At 41.1% G+C, this 25438-nt stretch overlaps 1 protein-coding gene across 16 annotated transcripts in view; it reads left to right on the top strand.

Annotated features, from left to right (window-relative positions):
- Positions 1-25438, top strand: part of ANKS1B (ankyrin repeat and sterile alpha motif domain containing 1B) — a 432537-nt gene that overhangs the window by 260922 nt on the left and 146177 nt on the right. The window contains exon 1 of one of the 16 annotated variants that reach the window (XM_081822244.1): positions 21165-21282. The exons of 14 other annotated variants lie outside the window; for them this stretch is intronic. The gene's annotated coding sequence lies outside the window, so the exon portion shown is untranslated. Of the gene's footprint in view, positions 1-21164; positions 21283-21573; positions 21791-25438 lie in introns of those variants that run through there. One more of the 16 variants, XM_081822242.1, reaches the window with a different exon arrangement.

Here is a 25438-nt window from a genome sequence, read left to right as displayed (position 1 = left end):
AAACTAATACACCATTACTTCAGAGAACTGGGTGTTGAGCTGGTGGACTTTTCCCACTTGCTGAAATTTCCCATTGTTGAAATGGAAAATCCATAGTGTGGTCACTCTTTAGAGTGTTTTCCTACCTTTTACTCTCTTCTGGAACTTGCTATTATGTTAAATACACTCATAATTGCATATTTTTAAAAATATAGCCAACTACTTCACCAATCAGCTTCCATCCAATCATCACACTTTGAAAAAGACCCTCAGCCCTAAATTTATTGCAGCATTACTTACAATAGCCAATAGCCAAGATACAGGAGCAACCCAAGTGTCCATCAATAGATGAATGGATAAAGAATATATATATATATATATATATATATATATAGTGGAATATTATTCAGCCATAAAAAAGAATAAGATCTTGCCATTTGCAACAATGTGGGTGGACCTAGTGGGAATAATGTTAAGTGAAATAAATCAGAAGAGAAAGCAAATACCATATGATTTCACTTACATGTGGAATTTAAAAAACAAAAAAAAAAAAAACAAAAAAATAGACTTTTAATTACAGAGAACAAACAGGAGGTTGTCAGAGGAGAGGTGGGTGGAGGTGGGTGGAAGGGAGATAAAGGGGATTAAGAGGTACAAACTTCCAGTTATGGAATAAATAAGTCAGGGAGATGAAAGGTACAGCATAGGAATATAGTCAATGGTTTTGTAATAGTGTTGTATGGTGACAGATGACAGCTACATTTGTGGGGAGCACAGCATAATGTATTGAGTTGTCCAATCACTGCTGTACACCTGAAACTAATGTAACATCCTGTGTCAACTATCCTTCAATTAAAAAGAAAGAAAAAGACCCTGGGAAAAAATAAGTTGAAGTTGCCCTGGGTACCAAATAAATACAAACTAAAAAAGAAAAGAAACATTTCTCCGGAATGACAAAGTGTTCTCTTTTTAAAGAAGTCTAATTAGATAGTTTTGAAAGACAAGCAATTGGAAAGTGGGTGTCGGGGTCCAGGAGGTACAGTGTATGCAAGTGTCCCATTGTAAATCAGTACAGATGCAGCTTAAGAATTGAGGGTTTCTGACTCTTTATAAGAGTTAAAGTAGATTGAATTATTCTTATCCAGTAGGTTCTGTACAGAGCACACAAATGATGGCATCCTCCCCCTTGGATCATACACTCTCCCTCATTATGTGCTTAAATGGGTTGTTGTGTGCTCAACTCATTGCATTGGCTACTGAAATTCATTCACGGTTGACTCTACTAGAGAACAAGCATTAACACAACGGAGATCTTTCTGGAATGGGATGATACAATTCTATTTTTTATTCTGTTTAAAAATGTTCCTTCATAAAAATTCAGATACACCAAAATAAATTCTAAATGAACAAAAGAGTTGTATGCAAAAACAAAAACATTTTTTGAAACTAGGAGGGGAAAAAAACAGAGCCAAGTATTTTCCTGATCTGGAAAGGAGAAAACTATTTTTTTGGAAAGAAAGAAAGAGAGAGAGAGAGAAGGAGGGAAGGAAGGGAAAGGAAAGAAAGGAAAGGAAAGGAAAGGAAAGGAAAGGAAAGGAAAGGAAAGGAAAGGAAAGGAAAGGAAAGGAAAGGAGGAAGGAAGAAATGAATTTGACTATATTTGAAAAATATGAACTTCTGTGCCTCAAATAAAAATTAAAAGGCAAAGAGCAAAGTATGGGGAAACACTTGCAAAATATGTCAGTGAGCATTGGTCTTGTTATCTGAAGAGTTCTTATAAGTCAATAAGGAAAACATAAATGTCCCAATAGACAAAATGGACAAAAGACACGAACAAGCTTGATTCACAAAAGAAGAAATAAAAATGCCCCATAACATATGAAAAATATACAAATACTTGAGAAAATAAAAATTTGGGTGGTTAATTGACCAAGACTCAGTATTGGTAGAGTGTGCTAAGATAGAACCTTCCATTTATTACTGAAGAGAGTGGAAAATCAGTACTATCTTTCTGTGAAAAAGGATTCCTACGGTCATTACAGCTATAAAATGTGTGTAGCCTTTGATCTGAGAACGTATTACAGGAAATGATCAGAAATGCTACAATTATTGGTGTACAGGGATATTCATCATAGGTTTCCTTGTAATACAGAGTAAATGAAAATGGTCTAACATTAGGCGGATGGTTAAAGCAACCGTGGTACATATATCACGGTGTACTCTGCTTCCATGCATTCTCTTTCTGCTACCAGCTAGCTTCCTCATGCACTCATCCATGCTTTGTATGCCTTGCAGCTTCTGTTTACTCTTAGCTTCTGCCTACCTATGACTTCTGCTTGCCCCTAGTCCCACCTGGCCTCCTTCTCCTTTACTTTGGACTCCTTCTTGATCCTCTTCTTAGTTTCTATCACTACAGCTGAATCTCTGACTTCTGTGTCTGCTTCCAAATGTAAACTCCTAAGGGAGAGATTCTGACTCATCTAGCCAATTTACCACCTTCTCTGTGAAGAGCTGGGGAGAACAGCAGAGAGGAGCAGTGGTAGTATTACTGAGCCAAGAACACAGCTGCCCTGTCAGGAAAGAGTCCTTTGCGAAGGGACCATAAACATGGCCAGTACCATCTTGGCCCGTTTACCATAGTTTCACTGTCTGGGTATACTCACACCCAAATAATGTCACACTGAACTCAAATAACTGCTCTGATTGTTTTCTTTCTTCATTTTCTGTAGAAGGGCAGGGGCCATGATTTATTCAATTTAGTAATTCCAGCACAATGCCGGGGCCTGGCACCCAATAAGTGTTTGTTGATGATTGAGTTGTTATAAGAATTAATGGAAATAATGAGGGGGCCAAGCACCTAGTGTGAAGCCTGGCATGAGGTAGCTGCTCAACAAACTCTCCTTCTCTCCCTTCTCCCCTCCTCATTCTCCCAAATCCCATTCCTCTTTGTTCATGCTGGATTTGCTCCACTAAGTGGTCCCCAGATGATAGCTACTCACTAATCTCAGAGCTGGAAGATGTTTATGTTACCATGAGATTCATTAACTGGGATAAATAACTCTTCATCCCGAATTCTTAGAGTAGTTCAGCTGATACCAAATAAAAAACAAAACAAAAACTTCCCAAACTTGTGACCTTACCTCTTGTATTAATTTGTTGTTTTGGTTTTTTTTTTACTGTCTTCATGCATATTGGGGCTAAGCAGATACAGAAATAAGGGCTAAATTACTGAGCTCCAGACAGTATGTACAGTGCACTTTCCTTTAACTGAGACTTTAAGTCAGCAAAACTTTGGATTTGCAGGAACACTGGCTTTCTGGAGTATAGAGAGGGAGGGAAGAGCCCTGACATTTATGAGTGTAGTGTTGGGGAGACCCAAAGACCCAATCTTGCTACTTATTAACTGTGTGACATTGGAAAAGTTGCTTAACCTCTCTATACATCAGTTTCTCCATCTGTAAAATGGTAATAATAATAGTTGAATCTTAGGGTTGTTGTAAGGGTTAAGTAAATTAGCATTTGCCAATACCTGGTATATAATAAGGATGTGTAAATATCTGCTATTATTATTGAGGACTTGATATGTCCCAAACATTTTCACAAACATACTCTTTTAATCTTTGTAACAACAGTGCTCGCTTCGGCAGCACATATACTAATCTTTGTAACAACACTGAGAAATGTTCTTCATCACTCTGTGATAAAGAAACTAAACTGAGGTCTAGAGAGGTTAAGAGCATCTGTGCCATTCTAACCGAGTGAGTTTCACCAAGGACCATGTTCAGCTACCATGTACTGATAAGGCTTTGCTGGCCATTGATGGCCTATGCTGTCTATATTTTGTTAAATATTTTTAATATCATACCCAATGGCCCTCATCAGTTTTTCATGCCCAATGTCAAACTGTAATTCCATTCTGAAAAGAAAACACTGTTCTTGACCTGGGGTTGAGTGTCCTGACCTGTTGGGTTGAGAGTCCAAACACGTCTGACCTCTTTCAGAATGTTTCTATGTGACTATATGCATTTACTCTGTAGCAATTTGAAGTCATTTCTTCCTCCGTGGAGTATGTTGGAAAGATTGCTGCCTCCCGCCACCTCCTTTTATTTCCTCTCCTTAAATGTGGCCGTCGGAGTGGAGAGCAGCTCTTCGTGGATGTGGAAAAGTGCTCAGCAGCAAGCTGATTTAATTGACATGCTCTTTTGGATCAGCCCACTGAGGTGTTTGTATATTCCATCGTGACACCATCGTGACTTATCTTAGCTGATTGTCTCCTCTAAACCTTGGATTGCTCCCTGTGGCTCAGTGGCTCAGCAGTGAATCATTCTTTTTTCCCATATTTTATGACTATATCTTTTGTTACCTCCTGAATAATGGAAGAATCATGCGCAAGGTTTTCCTCTGAGAGGAAATCAGAACACTTAGCAAACACATCAATAATTGTCCCGCCATGACTTAACCAGGTTATGTGATGATGGAGGGGGTGGTAAGTTGGAAAGCAGAAAAGAAGAGACATAAGACATGATGAGAGAACTCCAGAGATCTCCTTCCATCTCAGCACAGTATTATTCGATATGGCTGACAGACCAAAGTTGCAAAGTTGCACCAAGATGTGGTGGCTGAGAGCTAGGTGGGGAGGTAAGAAAGCTGGATTTTGGTTCTACCAGTTTATCACTGTGTGTTCCTGGCAAGTTACTTACCCTCACCCGGCTTCAGTTTTTTTCAGTGGAAAAATTAAGTCACTTGTTTATTCATCAAGGGAGTGAGAGTAGATGGAGAGAAGGAACAGGCCAAGGGCTACACCTTGGACAATCAACATTTAGAGGACAAGGGTATGAGGAGGAATTAGGGGAGGCAGAGAAAGAGAGGCCAGAGAAGTAGGAGAAAAACCAGGAGAGTATTTTCCTGAAAATCAAGGAGGGGGGGTGTCAGGTCAGTCCTGGCAACCAAATTTAGCAGCATGGAGGCCGCCGTTCATCTTGACATATCAGTGAATGTGACACCTGATTGGAACAAGTTAATGAGAGAATTGGAGACCCTAAGTACAGACTTGAGGAGTTTTACTATAAAGGGGGACAAAACTGGGTTGAATTGCAATCTGATATTTCATACTAAAATGCCTTGAAGCATGAAGTGGATGATATAAATAAACGAAGTGGTATGTTATGATAAGATATAATGCAGAAGGTGGAGAAATAAAGAGGAAATGTCCTGCCTAAAGGTGTTCTAATAAAAATAGAAACAAATAATAATAAGTGTCAAATAAAACATATCTCGAGGTCACCAGTTTGCAATGCCTGGACTAAATGATCTCCAAGGGCCCTTCCAGTCTAAAGTTCTACAAATCTAAGCTGTGAGGAAAAATTAAGTCCAGGTCATGTAATGTTGAGCCCCTGAGCTATAAATAGTCTCACTTCCTTCTGAACTGGAGCTAAGTATTTGTCGTGATTCCCCCAGGATTTGTGATAGAATCCTTTTTGTTCTTAATCTGCCTATAAAAGCCGGAAACCAGTTGCAAAATGGAGCCTTCTCAGCATAAGGGCCCATCCATCGAACAGACACATATTTATGAAGCAGTAGTTCTATGGCAGGCACTGTGTTATTTACCATAGCGTCTCAGACCATCTCTGCCTTCAAAGAGTTTATGGATCAATGGAGAAAAAAAACAAGTAAACAGACACGTGGCATTGTGCTCTAGCACAGAGAAGCACGGTGTGGACGGTGGAGGATGCACCTCAACCGAGCTGGGGGAGCAGGATCAGGAAGGCTTAAGGGAAAAAAAAGAAAATGATTCCTGGGCTGAGTGTGGAGGATTAATTGGAGTTCGAGAACACAGAAAGAGGGGAGGGTTGTAAACATAACTGCAGTGCTAGGCAGTTAGTTCTCTGGTGGCATGTGCTGGGGCTACTGTGGCGAGTGCTCAGGACCCCTCTATTCGGAAGAGTGCTGAAGGACAGACGCTCAGGGGCCTGGCTGCCTTGGTTCAGAATCTCAGTGCTGCCACTTACCAGTGACCTTGAATAAATATCTTAACGTCTCTGCCTTTAAGCTTCTCTGTCTCTAAGATGGAGATTATAAGAGTACCTACTTAGTAGGACTCTGGTGAGAATTAAATGTGTTTAGTAAAGCATTTAAAAGTATACCTGGTACCAAGTAAGTGTGATGTGTTTGCTGTTATTATCAGGGAAAGCTTTCAGGAGGAGGTAATACATAAAGGAAGAACAGTTTTCCAGGTAAGGAACTGGCAGAAGATGTTAGAGGCAGAGAGAGTCCCACAGGCAAAAGCACTCCAGACCCTAGAGATGCATCAAAGGGTTCAAGATGCCATTCTTTAGGTTGGAGAGGTAGATACAGCCAGGATCAGAGGCTTCTTTCTACCTTTGCTGGTAAGAAATGTCTTAGACAAGAAGAACTTGAGGGTTAGCTCTGATCAAATGATAGGGAGACTGTATGTAGCAGTGGGTAGGAGGTAGGGGAGTCGCTTTTCTAAGGCAATAACCGGGACCAACCATAGAACAGACTCGTGACCTCATGTGCTTCACACACACAAGACTGTAGGAAGCATGATGGAGAATTCTCATTTGGCATGAATCCAGTAGCTCATCGACCCTGGATAAACTGCTGTCTTCTGTTTAAAAGACCACAATCCTGAAATTGATTATGGTCCAGGGTAGTGCATTAATTTCTTACAGCAAAAGTAATCCAGCTCATGCCCCTGGTTTTCCTAAGGAACCATTCGCTACGTTTTTACTCAGTAAATATTTGGGGAGATTTGTTCTCACAATCTCAACATGTAGATTAGCTACTTAGGGCAGTATAGTTTACATTATAGTCCGTACATCCAAACCTCCTCGGGCAGTGCAATGCTTTCTCTAGGTCCCTGAAGACTCTGGAATCATCTCAGGATCATTATCTTGACTCTTTGATTCTACAAATACAGCAACAGCTGTTCTTCACAAAGGCATACATCCATTTTTTAACCCTAGAATCAGGCAGTAAATAGTTTTATAGTAAGTAATCCAAGGGAACTTTGGCTAGGATCTTGTCATTAATATAAAGCTCCTCAGTGAGATATCACAGTTAAAAGAAAATCTACTGCAGGATTTTTATCTCCAGATGGTGATGATGGGGGTGTCATTGAAATCCCGTAGCCCTTCCTCAATGCTCCATATGTTGACAGAGAGCTCGTGCAGACATCTCCATAAATGTTACCTCTGTGTTTTAAGACTTCTGCCAGTGTTCTGCCTTACCATTCTGTATGATTTTCAGATTTGGCTACTTCAAGGACTAAGATGCTTCTTTGTTATTTCATATCTCCAAATCATATATTGGCACTGCTCCCCTGGTGATTGTTAGACCCATAATCAACAAAACCACTCTAAAGTCAGAAAGATTGAACTGATTGGTGGTAGAATGCTTCTCTTATGTCAGTGAAGACATTTGGAAGGGTTGTGCCTTCATTGATGGTTACTGTTTTATGTACAACCATCACACCAAAACTAATTTTAAATGCACTATTTATAATAAGTTTCTCCAAATTTATTAAAATTACCTGGATTATTTCCTCTGCTGATTTACACATTGCTTTACGGTTTGCGGTGACACTATTTAATTAAACTAAGTTTTCTGTTTTTCTGAACATTCAACATGTTCTCTGTATTTCCCACTGAAGCTAATTCTTTTTCTTCTGTTCTTTTGGGATCCCCATGATCAAATGCATTTCAGGTACCAACAAGCTATATCTTTTGCTCCTTTGCAATTCTGTCCCATTTCCTCCTTTTTTATATTCTTTATGTTTTAAATATTATTATCAATAAGAGCAAACATTTATTGAAAGTCCATTCTGCGGTGATGATGCTATGCTAAGTAAAATGAAGATTTATAAAATGGGAAAAATCACTATATATACACTGTGTGCGTGTGTGTGTGTGAAAGTTCACCCTTTGTTTTGTTAGTCTCTCATTTAAAGCAAACCTATATTTCCTTTTAGCCTCCCTCCTTTTGAATTCTAAATGGTGTGTGTGTGTGTGTGTGTGGTGTTACTGATAGTACTTTGTGATCATATTTTGTTCAAAAAAGCAGAGATAGGCACAGAGTCTGTCAGGAAAAGTTAAAAAACCTCTACCTTCCCAGCTAACTGTGGCCCACAGGCTGCTAATTAGCTTGATGGATCAGCACCTGGTCTGGTTATGAATGCCCAGAAGCCCATTGGCTGCTGGCAGCTGATGCCTGACTCCCTGAGGTTTGGAGATGTATCAACCCGAGCAGAGAGAACTGGCACTTGCTTAAAGGGTAAATGTAGCCAATTATTCACGGGCTCCTTTGGACTTGACTTGGCTGGAGAAAGAACCATGCTTTCAGACACATTTGAGGCAGCCTTTTCTTGCACAAATGTTGGTTCTACCTGGCACATTTTTCCTTTTTGGTGTCATTACAGTACAATGAGTAATGTCAGTACAACCCTGCAATTATCTAAGGGATAACTAAGTTATGCCATGTGTTTTTTTTCTTATGTTCTTGTTCTTCCTCCCCTTTTCTACTTTTTATTTGTTAAGAATGTTTTTAAAACCAATTCATCTTCTTCTGCTGATTTCAGTGGGGTTTTAAAATATATACAATGTGTAATATTTGGTTTATATGACACTGAAACTCTAGATAGTCTGCTAAGGTTTCATTGACCAGAGGCTTGGAATTGTATCTCGGCTTTGCCACTTCGTAGTTGTGGTTTCTTGGCCTCTCTGAGCCTCAGATACCTCATCTGTAAACTGCAAAGACCAATTCCTACATCAAAAGGCTGTTGAAATGATTACACTAGGTCCTATTAGTTTCTTTCCCTTAGTAGTTACTACTCACATTGATCAGCCCTCAACATTTGAATGTCTACTGTGTGCACAGCCTGGTGGTGGAGCTCATGGGAAAATATAAACTAAACAAAATATACATAGCTACTGTTATGCTCCCCCCTCCAAAGTACATGGCCTGAACAAAAAGTGAAATCATCCAGAGGAAACAATCAAAGAATAATGTTATAACCCAGCACCAGCTCTATACTCATCTGGCAAATGTGTCCACACATGCTATTTTCATTTGTGCCAACATGGATGCGAACCTCAATACCTCTTTGAGACCCTCTCCCTGTTAATCTAATCACACACAAAAGCATTAGTCAGTTACTTAGCCCTCACTGAAGATTGCAGATGATGGGAAGGTGGGGGTGTTTACAGCATAAACCCAACACAAACAATTTGTTTAAAGCCTCATTCAATATTTCCAATCTCTGAATGGCATATTGTCACTCTTCCCCAACAAAGCCTTTGCCCTCAGTGACTCCTCTTTCTTTACCACCTTTCTCCTGAGAACAATGCAAATTCCTCTCCTTATCATTAAGTGCAGAAGTTAAGCAACCTTCTTGAGTTACCTGAGTATGTCTGTGGAGAGGTTTCACCCTTTTTCCTCACAGAGCTTATCAACTTTTTCTTCCAAACAAATGCAGTGCTAGAGTAATACAGGCGAATACAATTTTCTCCATATATCTCTCTATACACACACCATCTTATTCCATTCTCAAAATATCCTTGTGAAGGTAGTATTGTGTCAGTTTTACGATGAGAAAACTAAAACTGAGAAGTTGAGGACCACCCCAATGTATAAGCCCTCTGCCTCATACATTTGTTGTGAGGACTAAATAAGGTAGCATACTGTTAAGTGCTTGCCCCAGCGCAAGTCACAGAGAAGGAATGGTGGCCTCCAGTAACAGAAGTAATAATGGCAGTAGACACAATATAGCAACACCCTTGTCCTATCTAGCTTGATGGTAGCATAATGAACGTCAACGACAGGTTTAGCTGCATATTTTGCAGGACCCCGTACAAAAGCAAAATGTGAAGCCTGGCTAGGGGTAGGGAAGTCAGCCTCTGCATTCCACAGGCCCACCACCCCAACCTATGGCAGATGAGTGACCCCCCCCCCCCGCCCCAGCCAAGGGATAACAGTCTCTAGGCTAGTGTGTGCTTGATATTTGAGTTGGATGTGAGTGAGAGGCCCCTGCTGAGTCACCCACCATGTTGCCCACCAAACACATCATGAATTGCAGCTCAAGGCAGGGATGGCTGTTGCCTTGCCTCTCCCAAATGCCGCAGGGTCGGTGACCCTCCATACCAAGACTACCCACCACCGCTAGGGGGAGAAGAAGGGTAAGGGCTGAAAGCAGGCCAGCCCCCTCCCTAGCCCCATCAATGCCACCTGATTCCTACCCACCCCCACACCCCCACCCCCGCCCCGGGCAAAGAGCAATGGTGGTTGTGGGGTGAGCCAGAGAGGGAATCAGCAGGCAGCACCCTAGGCAGAAGGAGGTAGGGAGCAGCCAGCCAAAAACTCATCCCAGGAAGGCCGGACCTCATGTAAGCTGAGGTTCTAAGCCCTACAACACATGGTCCATAGTCCTATCAGACTTCACTTACAAAACACAAATTCGAAGTTAAAAGTATTTGGAATGACAAGACTGCCACTGCAGAGCATTCAACCAACTGCAGGGGCCCTCTAAGAGCCAGGCCCTGTGCGATAGCATTAGTCACATGTCCGTGAGGCCAGCCCTGATCAACAATGAATATGCAAGTGCTTTAAAAACTTTTAATGCTGTATAAATGTAAAGTATCATTGCTGTAATAACTACTACGCAAAAATAGTATTAGGTCCTAGCAATTCTGTTGGACATTTACTTAGTAACCCAGATTTGTAAGAGCAAAAGTGAGCCCTAATACATTTGTTTTTCTCCCAGGGAGGAAGAAATGTTTCCGGATCCTTCTGAGTGATAGGGTGAAACAGTTTCCAGGGAACATCTTTGCACTCCCCAGAAATCTCCCTTGTAATAGATGTGTCAAGGCAGAGACCCCGATTCCTCCACAGATCAGAATTATGGATCCTCCCCTAAGTAGGAAAAAGGAACTCCTACCATGGAACTCCCCTCAGCATCTGCTTCCCGCCACCCATCACCCCAGGCCTGACATGGGGTTCTCTGTCACACACTTTCCATTAATTCAGAATTTCAAACTCAGGGATGTCCCACTGCCTTGGTCACTCCTTGGTTTTATGGGTACTGGGCTGCAGACATGACACTCTCACTCCTTACGCATAGATTTGGTTCCATATGTTTCAATATAGCAGATCTGCAGGGGCATTTTTGATATTTATAAAAGGATCCAATGATTCAGAATAAAGCAGTTATTAAACAGCTTCTTGGTCTACATCATAATTAGAAAAAGCAGCTGAGAGAAAGCGGAGAAAACGCCAATTAGAACATTCTTATCCTCCATACCCACCAGGGACCCATTTAGAGCAAAGTAGTGATTTACCAAATGATAGCCTAACATCCTGAAAGAGTTTATGTGGCTTCCCACATTACTTCTACCCATACAGCAGTTTCTGCCCCAGGGGTATGCTGACTCATCCCATAGGTCCTGAAGTGTGGCTTTTCCCAGCACAGCACTACAGACCCTGCCCCAGTGCTCAATAGAAAAGAGTGGCTAAAGGTTCTCCCTGCCCCCATCAGAAACTTCAGGGAGCCTGTGTTCTTTCTTTCCCGGGGTCTTTCTCTTGTGAGCCAGTGAGGGGGGCAGCAGACACCACCACCAAGTGTCAGGCTGGGCACTGGTCTGCAAGGGAGAATGTTTTAGAACAAAGCTGCTATCAGTCACTGTTGTGACAAAGCTCTCCTTCATAGCAGCTTGCCTGATGCAGCAGCTGTAATGTCATGGGAGAATACATGAGACTGGGGGGTAGGAATTTTGAATCCTAGCCATGGTTATGCTACTTACTAGCTGTGTGACCTTGACCAAGTCATTGGACCTCTCAGGGACTCCGCTGCCTCATCTATCAAATAAAAGCAATATTAGCAATACCAACCTCTGGGTTATTGTTCCAAGGATTAATTAAAGTAGCATGTAAATATATTTTGTCAACTAAAAAATATCTTGGGGCACCTGGGTGGCTCAGCTGTTAAGCGTCTGACTCTTGATTTTGGCTCAGGCCCTGATCTCAGGGTCATGGGATCGAGCCCTCATTGGGCTCCCCACTGGGTGTGGTCTGCTTAAGATTGTTTCTCTCCCTCTCCCCTCCACCTCTCTCAAATAAATAAATAAATATTAAAAAAAAAATTCTTACATCTGTTTGTTAATTAAGGAAACATCATGGCATAATGAAAAATCATGGATCTCAGAGCCATACATTCTGGATTTAATTCTAGTGCTGTTTGATCTTGGAAAAATTACTTAGTCTCTCAGAGCCTTCACAATTTCTTCATCTGGAAAAAAGATGGTACTAAAGTAATAACAAAGACCCTCCAGCATTGTTGAGGTAGTGCATATAAAGGTGAGGTGCTTGGTAGGTACACAAGATTGGGCACCTGGCTGGCTCAGTCAACAGAGCATTGTACTCTTGATCTCAGGCTTGTGAGTTCAGAGATTCAAAGATTACTTAAACTTTGATTACTTTGAACTTCAGAGTTCAAAGATTACTTAAAAATATATATATATATATTATATACTTAATATATAATTATACATAAAATAATTATATATAAATAAATAATATATAAATAAATATATACTTAATATATAATTATATATAAATAAGTATATAATATTATATACTTAAAATATATATAAATATTATATATATATGGTTATATAGATATCTACATATCTATATATCTACATATCTATATAACCAGAGTAGGGACACAAGAAATATGCTTTCTCCCTTCATGTCTCTTTCGTATTCCCAGAAACATCTTCCACAGATATGCACTTCTTTTTGGATCCTGGACCTCAAAGTCAGAATCCTGTCCCCCGAGGCTCAGGCAAACTCTGCTGCATCCTCATGCTGAGTTCTCTGGCTCCCTTCCTCTGCCTCCCAGGGTGTTGGCAGGAGAAGATAAGAGAGAAACCAATCTTGAGGGCTGAACATAAGCATGTTATTCTGACATGCACTCATGTGATAAAAGATTATGCAAAAAATTGCATATACTTTTAAAATATTTGCTTTTGTTGTGCATCAAATTCTGTTCTTTAAACCTGATTCCATTAAAATATTTTAAAAAGTATAGAACTATCATGTGCTCCCTGTCATTGACCCCATTGTTTTATTGCACCTGTTGAGACAACTAGCAGAACCTTCATCTTTTCCCACCCACGTTGTCCTCCCCATTTTTTCACCATCTATCTAATTTCTGGAGTTCATCCTAGACTCCATTTTCTTTCTTGCCTTCAACCTCCATTCAATCACCAAGTCACGGAGATGCTACATCTTTTTATCTCTGGTCCATCCTCATCCTCTTTATCCCCACCTCCACAGCCTTTACTTTATTCAGTCCAATATCATTTCTCATCTGGGTTTCTGCAGTGGCTTTCAAAATAATTTTTATATCATAATGTTGTTTTGAGAATTAAATGAGATAATAAATTTGCATTTATTAGCATAACATAGCACATGGCCTCTGGCCCCTGGTGGGTACAAAATAAATGGTAAGACACAAAACTGTCAGAAAAGAAGATTTGGCTCAGTGTAAGAAAGTCTTTTGTAGTAGTAAAAGCCCCAAAGATGGGATACGCTTCTTCAGCTGGTAATGAACTCCCTAGCACTGGAAGAGTCCAAGTCTTTGTTGAGTGACTCTTCATTAGCAGTTGTAGAGGAGATTGAAACAGCATTAATTGCATTTAAGTTCCCTTCTGAGTAAGTCAGGACACTTTCAGTTACAAGTGCCAGAAAACAAACTCAAAATGCCTGAAGCAAAACAAGGAATTTAGTGGCTCATATTGATAAAATTGAGAGGTTTCATTTAGGCAGAACTGAAGGAGCCTTGAAAGCTATCCCTGGAATCACTCAGTCTCTCACTCCATGTCGCTGCTCTGCTTTCCTCTACACTGGCTTTACCCTTAGGCAGACCCTCTCCACGGGATGGCCCTTGGCAGCTGCAGGTATTAAGCCCAGCACGCTGGCAAGGTCAGTGTCCCCAACTTAGAAACCTCAATGAAAACAGAGCTTCTCTTTCCCAGTATTCCAGCAGAATCCTGGTCCTAAACTTCCCTGAAAGATCCCCTGTGACTGAGTGACAAAATCCTTTGACTGGCCAGTGGATCGTGGGTCCACTCTGTGGTCAGCTCTTCTAGGATTTTCTAGGATTTCATGGCTGAGGGCTGAAGGAGTGGGTCTCCAGTGAAAAATCAGTTGCTAACAGAAATAGAAGGGACTGGGTGTCAAGCAAGAAAAACAGTGGGCATCAACCACAACTTCCTATCCTGAGATTCAGTTATTCCAATCCAAAATTATTTTCAATATTTATATGTAATTCTTTCTCCCTTTGCCCCTCTAGTGTATGTTAACAGCCTTAATGGACACTGCTGGAGAATTAGCATAATGATATACATAATTACCATCAAATGATAGGCTATCTTGTCCTACCTAAAATCCTGTGGAGGAAAAAAAAACCTCTTTTATATGAGTCTACATTAGAAAAAGTTTCTGTCCACTCCCAGGGGCATGAGCTGTTCCTCACTTACACAGCTGATAAGCACACTAGAAGCTACGATAGGAAGGAGTTTTGTTACTTAATTGAGTTGGTAAGTTGGAGTAGCCTCTTGATTCTAAAGACCTATGAATTAATCCTAGGGTGAACTTAATTCTCTGGATGAATAATTATTGTGTAACAGGTAGCATGCTAGATTTTTACATGGGTGCACTCATTTAACCCCTAAAGCACAATTATCCGTATTTCACAGAGGCAGAAACTGAAGTGCAGCAAGATTAAGTAACTTTTCAGGGTCTACAGCTAGTAAATGATAAAGTCAGATTTGAACCAAGGTCTGAGCCTACAGCCTCTTTCTATACATTCTATACATTACACTACCCCCTTGAGGACCCAGTGTGCTATAATCTCCAATGTGCTATAAACCATATTCTTCTGAATCAAAAATCAAAATTCTGAATCAAAATGGTCTGTCTGACTCACTTAAAGAGGGTCGCCCTGGGAAGTCTGGAATATATGCCTACTTAGTAAAACGGACATCCAGATCAGGTTACTGGAGCATTGCCCTCTCATGGCTAACCTTGCTACAAGTGTTGAGTACAGCTGCTCTGTTGGTTAAAGGTGTTAGAGGGATGAAGTATTTAACACCTGTATTATGAGGCTAGAACTGATTCCCAGGGGCTGGTTGTAAGCAAAAGATGCAAGCTAATGTCTTAGCTATGGCTCAGTGGAGCTGTGTGTGGCTCAGGCCTTGAATGTAGTTAACATCCAAAAGAAGTCCCTAGGTCTTAATTCAGAAGACTGGGGCAGAACATTCCTGGCAGGTGGGCCTCTGTGTTTACATTCATTACCCCTGGATTCCAAGCCTGCTTGCCTTCAGGAAAAAGTGTAAATCCCTTCTGCTCATTCTGGGTTGTGTTAGCTTGGTAGTAAATATGCCCATGGTTAATAGGCAGTCTATAAATTGTTTTAAATTTGCTATCCAAATAAAGGAATTTTTCCACAGCAAAAGTATGATCATGCAATAAAAATAATACAATCTATGAGTGGTGGAAGTCAACCTATACCTTATTTATCTCATTAATGTCAAGCACACCCTGAGTATAAGGGAGAAGTGTCCTGCTTCTATGATAGACATACCCCACCAATAGCCACACACACCCGTTCACTACTCTGAGCCTTCCCTGATGCCTACCTCTTATAGAACTCCATGATCCTGTTTCTTCCCCAGTACACAGGGTCTGTCTCTCTGGCTTATGTCCCATGCTCTCTATCTACACACACCAACTTTGGTTTTTCAAAATTCAATACCCTGCTTTCTACATGTTGAAAGGTAAGCTTCTACCATATCATGATTATAAGTCCATATTCATATCTTTTACATAGCTTAGTTCTGAAGTGTCTTTTTATTAGAAACTTGTTCACATGATTAAAAAGATTTATTTGAGGGTGGAGTTTTCTAAAATTTTTCTAGCCTAGCAATGGGTCATGCTTCATCCCAGAGTATAAACTGGAAAATGTGGGTGCTGTCTAAAGTTCTTTGATAATTCTACATGTAGTTCTAGTTGATGGCATCCCATTCCCAAGCCTTCTAACTATCAGGAAATCAGCGGATAGCAAATCCATAGCTCTTGTCCTCACCTCTCTCCTGAGCTTCAGATTTATATTCCTTTTGCTTTCTGCATGTGTCTATGTGGAGAACAACTAAAATTCGACATGTCCCAAGCTTTCTTTCACTTGTTTGACAAATATTTTCCTAATGCCTATTTGGCGTCAGAAGGTAAACATAAATAAAGGATCATATAAGAAGGGTCCCTGACTTCATGCAGTCTTATAGGGAGATCCATAACTAAATAAGTAATTACCAAAAAGAATAATAGTAAATGCTATATTAGGGAAAGGAAAGTTACTGTGAGAGCAAAAGAATTTTGCCTGGGCCAGTGCAGAGATGTATAAAAATTTTTCTGGAATAAGTTACATATTAGTTGAAATCCATAAGGTTAAACTGGAGTTACTCAGAAAAAGGGCTCCACAAAGTTAGAGTCCATCGGTAATCTACCTTGCTATCCCTCAGCTCCCAAGTCAAGTTTGACATCACAGGCATTCACTAAATCTTGATATAATGAGCAGAAGTATTTTTATGTCACTACAAAAAAAATCATTAATGTGGTATAAAGGATCATGGGACAGCTCTGTCTAGTGAATACACACACAAATACAAGACTTAAAACAAGCATTTTCTAAATGGAATCTGAATTATCAGAGCTTTGATAGAAAGTCAAAAGGTTCTCCCTCTCTCTTACTATCTCATCACCTCTTAATCCTATTTATATCCGAGAATTCCTCCCTGGACTTTGTTTACTGACCTGAGATATTTCCAGCTTTAAGTTTTATATGCCTGACATTATAATTCTGAAGGACAGAGGCAGCTTCTGTGTAAGTAGGTTTGTGCCATGCCTGCTTTTAAATAATTTTAAAGTATTTTTTCTTTGCTCAGAAATGCTCAAAACAAATTAAAAGCTGTGAGATAAATAATGTAGGATATTAAGCTAACATTGAAACAAGAAAGATCTTTTCCTTTAATATTTTTAAGTATGAGAGGATTTCTGCCTCCAAGAATCTCAAGGCAGTTCTCTTAAATATATAATTCTAGTTGGCTTAAGACCAACAGTCATAAATAAATTTGTATTACATCATGGAATTACATGTTGATCCATGAAAACTGATCTTCCTAGTTTCAGATGTTAAATCCATCTGGATCTATTGAGAGAGGAGAGCCTACCTTTTTATTCATTGTCTTCCTAACTCAGGAAGCGGCCATCATACTAGATTTGCATGATTCCACTACATAGCTCCAGATAAAAAAATCAACACTGGTTGGCTCATTTCCCTTGTTTTCCTGGAAATTTTACTAAAATATTGAATCCTTTCCTGGTTGAGGTTGCTATCATTGAAGGCAATAGGCATCTCTCTCTATTTCAGAACTCTTAGACATTTTTATCAAGGTGCATACCTTGATACTGTGAATGTGGCAGGTATACAATAAAGGTTTTGGTAAAAACATTTGAGCTAACATTGGGGGGGGGTCATTATGTACCAGATACTACAGTTAGTACTTTACAAAGTGTGTAAGTTAGGGCTCAATTAGAGAAATAGAACCATGGTAGATATGCACCAGGATATTTATTGCAGGAAATTGGCCTGTGTAATTGTGGGAACTGGCTAAGTAGTCTGAAATCTGTAGGGCAGGCCATCAGGAAGGGCAGGCTGAAACTCTAAGGCAGGGGCTGAATTTGCCATTCACAGACAGAGCTGCTTTTTCTTCAGGGAAGCCTCATCTCTGCTCCTAAGGCCTTTTAACTGATTGAATCAATCAGATTATCTAGAATAATCTCTCTTAAAGTCAACTGATTACGGACTTTAATCACATCTACAAAATACTTTCACAGCAACACCTAGATTGTGTTTGATTAAGTAAATGGGAACTATAACCTAGGCAAACTGGCACATCAAAAAGAGCACCACACATGTGTAATCTCCTTTCCTCCTAACTACAGGTCTATGAAGTAATTTCCATTATTATCATAAACCAATATCTAATATATTATCATATATCACATTATCCAATATAACATATATGTTATATTACCATATAACAGTTTTGCAAGGTGGAAAGATAAGGCTCAAAAAACTTAAGTAACATACTCAAGATTACAAAGCTATTAAGTGAAATAGCCATTACTTGAACCCATAGGTCTGATTCCAAAATTGGGAGCTTAATTAACTACTGCAAAATACTAGATCAAAACAAATTCTATTCCTGTAAATTTATACAAAGGGACTCATATTAGTGTTTCACATATCTCTTAGAACTTACCGTCATCTTTAGACTTTGTGAGACTAAAATATTCAACATAGTCTTCTGGATAATTTTTTTTAATGCAAAGAAAGAATACAGGAGATTGGGGAATTCCAAATGTTAGTCCCTTCTGATATCAAATTGCTGTTCTTAAATAAGTAGTTTATGTTAGAGAAGGTTGCATTCTTGATGACTTGGAATGGATGCTTTACTTTTCACTGGGATATAGGGAAGTTGGGAGTTGGTGCTATAAGAGTTTTTTCTAAATTGTTTCATGTTTCAAGGGACAGTATATTACTTAATATAACCAGTGTATTAAAAACAAAATGTGGATTCCCCCAAGTAAATGAACATGAGGCTATAGTTCATTTTAAATAATATAAATTAGAAATTAACTGACTTTTAGCAAAAATATAAAATTACTGAAGGAAGAAATAAGTCTGGCATTGAATATCCTGGGGCACCATAATATCATGCTAAGTGTCTGACCAAGTGGCAAGAATTCATGGTTTTGCTCCTGTCTCTAGTTAGGGTAGGTCATTAGGCAGGTGACTTAACCATTCTTGGCATCAATTTCCTTTTCTACAATATGAGAGTGTTTCAGAAGATGATCTCTTATATTCTTTATGCTGTCCTAGAGCATTAAAATGTCTAAAATTTCAACTATAAGTAGCGGCTATTTTAGTGCCAGAGAGTAAAAAGTCATTCTTCTGTGGATTAATGTTTTTACCCAAACCAGTAGGAGACTACACTGATAAAACCTTTATGTTTTAATATGCATACCTGGCGGTTACTGCCAAATTCCATTAGTGCCGGGATGAAGTTAATTTCCAGGTCTTTAGTATTTAATATATGAGCTGATTATGCTGAATGGAGCATCAGTACCAGCTACCATGGACAGCAACTCTTCCTCCAGGCTCCCTCAAGTTTTCACTAGCCAAGAACGAATGCTGACAGAGAATTCGATTTCCATCATTCTCTAGAGGTGGCACAGACACAAAAAGGCCTATAGGTCCCAAATGACTCTGGAGTGCAGAAGACTTGATGATACAAAAATGAGAGCATGCCTCCTTTCTAAAGAGCCTGTAGTTCCTTGCTAACAAAGGGCATCTTTTGGACGAGCCCAATATTGTTGCTGGAGAACAATATCCAGAAGAGAGTGATGCCCTGGGAAATGTCATTCCTCAGTCATTCACAGGATCGGAAAACCAAGAAAACACCTATCCCACCCCAAGTCTCACGTGTTTGACTCCTAAACCCATTGAAAGCTTGCTGATCTCAAAAAAATACAGAGAGATGCAAACATGCCCCAGTCAAGAAGGAAGATCATGTCCGATCTGTTTCTATTTCTATATATGTAAGATGTAAAATCAAAAAGCTTCATGAACTCCTTCTGTAAAGGAGAAATCATTTGTATACGATTAAGTGCTCACACTCTGGGGCCTCACAGGCCTGGGCTTATATCCCGGCCCTGGCTCTTGCTAAAGGGGTGGCTTCAGAATATACTATTAACTTGAATCTCACAAAAGCACACAATGACATGAAAATAGACAAAACAGTGGACATTTCATGTTTCTTGTTTAAGGAAATGAATGCTGTCCCATAACTACGAGCTGCAGATCTAAGCCTTTTATTTTTCATCTGTAAAGTGGGGATAATAATAAAACTTACCTCCTAGGGTTCTGAGAATTAAATGAGATAATTTACAGATGCCTGGCAAATTATAAGTGCTCAGTAAATGTTGCATAGTATTTAAAAACTGATTCACATTTCTATTTTAGTGCCTGACGTTTGCAGTTGGATCAAAATCTTTGTTTTCTTTGGTCTTAAAACAATAAATGTGCACTCTTAAAGTTTAGAAACTGAAAGTACCCTGAGAAACAGACTGATTAGTACTGTTGGAGTTCATCGGAATGTTGTACATTTCCTTAAATATTTGAAGTATCTCATTCCAAACTATTTTTCACGGACAGGTTGGGTGCTGTTACCTTGTTTTCAGACGATGGGTATCCTTTGTGGGAATCTGCGGTTCTTATCCCAGACTAAGTGGGCAACTCACACTTTTGGACGGAACGTTGAAACACCAAAGAACTAAAGTGCGTGGGTTGCCAGATATGTTCATTCAAACGTTACGGAAGTAAGCAGTCTGTAAACCACACATTATTTTTATTTATCCATGGCAAGGAAGAACTATTGGGATTTTTAAGAATGGGTGAAAGGCCTTGTCGTTTGAGGTCAGGTGTCCCTCATTTAACTGGCATGATTTTGAAGAGAATAAATTTATACAACTGTTCGTAGTAGTACAATGGTAACTTTGGCGGAAACCGGGGGCAGGGATGAAGGGTGTGTTTGAACCGTACCAAAATCTTAACTAAAAATGTTAACCTAACCGTGGCCCTCTGGGTCTCCTGGGGGCTGATCGCTGCGCTCAGAGAACCGCTGGAACGCTAGTCGCTCGGGTGGTGCCACCAGTCCACACAAGTGGAGGATGGAGGTGGCCTCTCCAGCATCGTGAACTCGTAGCAGCTCGGTTGGTGGGAGCAAACCCTAGGTGGCCTCGGGAGTAAAGCGGGACCTTTTTTCTCCCCCTCTTCCCCCTCCCCTTCCCCCCAGCGGCTGCGACGGCAGTGACGGCGGCGGTGGCGGCTGCCGCTACCGCTGCTGCCGCTGCCGAGCTGGTCACCTGGGCGCCTGCGGAGCTGCCGCCGCTGCCGCCGCTGCGGCGGCCTCTCAGAGCCCGAGGAGGAGGCGGCGAAGAGCGAGAATATCCATAGTAACACAGGATGCGCCGGGCGCCGAGCAGGAGCGAGTGCGGGAGAAGGAAGCCCCCGCGCGCCAGCAGCCCGCGGTGCTAGGCGCTCTGCAGCCCCCGCGCGCCGCGCCCGGGCCCGCGTCGCTCTCGCAGTTAGGGTCCGGCCGAGTGGTAAGCCCTCCCCGACAACTAAGCCGACACCTCCCACCGCCCCAGCCGCCCACCCCCGGGAAGCCGCGGCAGAACAATGGAGAGCGCCGCCAGCAGCCCTGGAGACGGCACTCGGGGGAGGACGCGCCGCCGCCGCCGCCGCCGCCGGGGCTGGCGCGCGCCGCGTGGGGCCGGGCGCGTGCGAGGGCGCGCGGCGTGGTGGGGGGCGCAGCGGGGGGCGCGCGCGCGCGGGCCCGGGGACCTGGCGGGGAGAGCCCGGCGCTCGGCGCAGCGCGGCGCGGCGCGGCCAGGCTCGGCGCCTCTCCCGCCCCTCCTCGGCGCGCTCGCCCTCGCCTCGCCGCTCGCTTTCGCTGGGGGCGCCCAGAAAGATGCTCAGAGGCAACGGCTAGGGGAGCGGAGGTTCCAGCCACATGTCCGCGTCCACGGGGGCCAGAGCCCGCCAGCCCTCGCGGATCCCGGCTCGCAGGCAGCCCGCGGCCCCTGCCGTCGCTAGTGCCGACCTGCTCGGGTGAGTAGCGGGGTGGCAGCGGGCGGCGCGGGGCACGGGGCACGGCTTCCCCCCGCTGCCCACGGCCCCTGCTCGCCAAGATGCGGTTGCGAGAAGTGGGGCGGCAGCTGGGGCAGGAAAGGAAAAAGGAAGCTGGGTCGGAAAATCCGGGAAGGCTGCGGGAAGGGTTTGCCGGGGCATTTGTTGCAGCCCAGGCTAGCGGTCTCTACTGTGTGGGCCTTTTTTTTTTTTTTTAAAAACGTGGTTTGGTTATTGGTTTCCCCCACCTCCCACCCTCTGGGTTCGGCACATTTTCCCTTTCCTCATCTTCGCGGTTGCGAGGAGTTTGAAGCGGTAAATTACTGGAGGTCTCAACAAATGATTTGACTTTCACGAGTATATATTTTCCAAAGGTCATTTGTTTTCAAAATTAAAAAGCCAGGACAACCCATGTAATTTCCAGGTGCGCTTTGAATCACCTTTGAGGAGTAGCAGGAAGAATAGACCCTGGAAGGGTTGGTTTTGAGCGTGCCCTCTCTCCTCGTGTTTTTTATACATCGATTAATCGGAGGGGGACGTGGACGTGGACCTTCCAAATGGAACGCCTTGGAGAGCAGTAACAGAGCAGCAGAGACTGCAATTTGCTGCTTTCATGAAGGTCGGGTCAGCATTTCTATTGAAACCCCAATTTCCGTGGTTGTAACTTGGACGTAATTTTACTCCAGGCTAAAACTTGCCAAAGCGAAACAAGGACTTGTTTTTGTAAGGATACTGCCCCTGCCGCGTGTTGTTTTTTTGTTTTGTTTTGTTTGTTTTGTTTTGTTTTGGTTGGTTGGTTGGTTGGTTAGTTGTTTCTTTTCTCTCCAAGAATACCAGCTGTCTGCAAACATAAGCCCCTAAAACAAATAGGCAGCTCAGGAAGGCTTTGCATTTTCGGAGATTGACCAGGAAGGCTAGTACTCACTGCAGTTACCATTTCTCCTCTCCGAGTGACTGAGATGTTAGTTTTAGAAGACTAAAAATTCAGTCCCCGTGCTGCATATATATATGCCCAATATGCTGTATCTGTAGAATGGATGCGTAAGAACTTTGAGGTCTTTAATGACTCTTAGATACTTATATTAGTATGCTTGCTATATGGGCTCTTGCAGCTGGAAAGAGAATTAGAAGAAATAGTGTTGGAAGGGCTACATGAGGAATTTAGGTACAACTGAAGACTTTTCTGAACGTTGACCCAAACTACTAAGGGAGTCTGCAATTCTCTTCTGAGAGTCTTTACAATAGGGTAGATTCCTGTTGAAGTTTGGAGCCAGAAGGGAAAGAGGAAAGAAAATTAGGAAACGTCTCAGAGGTTGCTTCGAAACCTGTGTGTTCTTTGTACTCCGCAAATGAGCTTAGGCAAGGAGATGTCAGTGGTATCTGGGTTATTTGAGTCCATACTGTTGATGGCTCTGTGACAAAATAGGCTGTAATGACTTGTGCTGGCTTTATTCCACCGTGAAGCCTTCTTCAGAAGTGTTCCGTTCTGTTGTTCTGTCAGTCGTGAGTAACGCTTGGTGTGTTGATGGCAGTGATCCTCCTGGACTCAGATGGTAGAGAAAGGAGTAACTGGTATAAATGAAATTAAAACAGATGCGTGCTACCTAGGAGACTTAGTGACAGTGATATACAAAAAATTGTTACAAAGACTTTTTGAAAGCTTCAGAATGCAAAGGGAGATACGATTTTGGGGAAAAGCAGTGAAGAATTAGAGCTCCTTGTTCAAGGATGGGAACTTTGTCCTGCAGTTGCTAATTGCCAAACTCAGTTTTACTGCATTGGAATTACTTTGCTTGATGCGCTTTGGCACTTTTAGTAGAAGCAATATTTTTTCCTTGATCAGTGATAGTAGGGTAACTATACATCCTTGTATCAGGAATGAGAAACCTTATATATTGTTACAGTTCTACTAAGGGGAACCAGAGACAGAGAACAAAGTGTTTTGCCTCTACTGGGAGATCAAATCTCCATTAAAATAATTTTGAAATATAGCATGGTGCAGTATTAAGTAAGATACTTTGGGGTAATGAATTTTTAACAGAACTGTATCAATGCATTTATTTGTCAGCAATTTAAAGTGACAATCGCTGAGCAGTTGCTAACAATCTAAAAGTTTGCAGGTGTAACCAATTCTGTATATGTGTATTGAATTCTGATACATTTCTTCCTAATAATTTACTGCAAATGGTACAGTAGGTATGAAATGTTAGGGAATTGCTTTCTTTAAAATAGTAGTATTTGTTTAAAGTCACTCTACATGTTCCAAATAGAGTATAAGCTAGTAGACAGTACATTATGCAGGAAAGGCATTCCCAATAATCATTTGTGATGTTATTATCCTCTTGTAAATGTTGGCAGATATTTTCCAGCTTATTATGAAGTCATTCACATTGCATCATTCATTGAGTAAGCATTTTTGAGTACCATGGGTTTTAAAGCAGGCTTATCCTTTCTCTAAATGTAAGGCAGACATGTTCTCCAAGTGTTTTATTGAAATAAATGCTTCAGTATCATCAGTGTTTATAGCACTGGCAGAGTCTGTAGAGATACCGGGTAGAGTTTATCGATGTCCCTATTTCTGACCAGATGCTGGTGTCAACATATGTCCCAGGAATATCCATCAAGCCAGTTAATGTCCCGGGAGGAATGAACAATTAGCAAAATTAATTTGGAGTTCTGCTTGATTAAAGTCATTAATGGTCATGCGTAAAACATTTGTATTTCCATAGATATGTTTGATTTTTACATATTTTAGACTTAGAGCAGTAACTCAGATTTAGGATTTCCAAGTGCCAATACCAGTAATCAAAGTACTAGGTCTTTCACAGGCCATGAGTGTCAGCATTTCTCCATGACAATGGAAGTGTGAACAGAATCCAGATTTACAAATTGGCTACCTATTTTTTTCCTTCCATGGACAGTAGACAGGAACAAAGCATAAATGTTTACCATTGACTTTAATAGCAATGTATATCAATAAGCCTTGGAAAAAAATTGTTTCATACGTATTTCTTTGAGTTAAAAATTACATTAGCTATGATGTCTTTACACTTATATTGATATTTGATTTCTTTAAAATGATTGTTTTCAAAGTACAGTACTGTCAATATATTTAATAATTTGCTTGAGAAAGAACATTTACATGAGTGCATTTATCTTCCCACAGAACTGTCAATAATGCATTGTTCCAGCAATCTATTTTTATGTAGATGTAATTTTCATGTAAAAATTAACCTTTCTTATAATTCTAGTGTGAGACGAAAACTATTCTTGTTCATCTGATTTCTGCTTTCTCCTCATGCAATCATGAGATGGTTTTTTTTGGAGTCAAATATGATTAAGCTGAGTCATTTTTTTTCCTTTAAAAAATTGTGAGGATAGATTAGCTTATTTAGATTAATTCCCTAAAAATTTGTGTCTTTAGCACATATCTCCTAGTTGTGGTTTTTACAGAGCAAAGACTTAGGGACTGTTTACTGGTGGTTTTCTCACATGAGAACAGGAGGAAATGCAGAGAAGACCAAAGCAAAACTTGAACTGGAAGAAGCAAAAATGCATGTTCTGATCCCCCTTGGTTACCAAATACCTGATAGTACAGTTTTAGGTAAATCTCAAAATAAAGTTGTTCTA

The sequence above is a fragment of the Leptonychotes weddellii genome, chromosome 5 (assembly GCF_054177405.1).
Source record: "Leptonychotes weddellii isolate Sample4059 chromosome 5, ASM5417740v2, whole genome shotgun sequence".
In the NCBI taxonomy this organism is placed as follows: Eukaryota; Metazoa; Chordata; class Mammalia; order Carnivora; family Phocidae; genus Leptonychotes; species Leptonychotes weddellii.
Note: the sequence above shows the minus strand (reverse complement) of the source record. Positions and strands in the feature narration are given on the sequence as shown.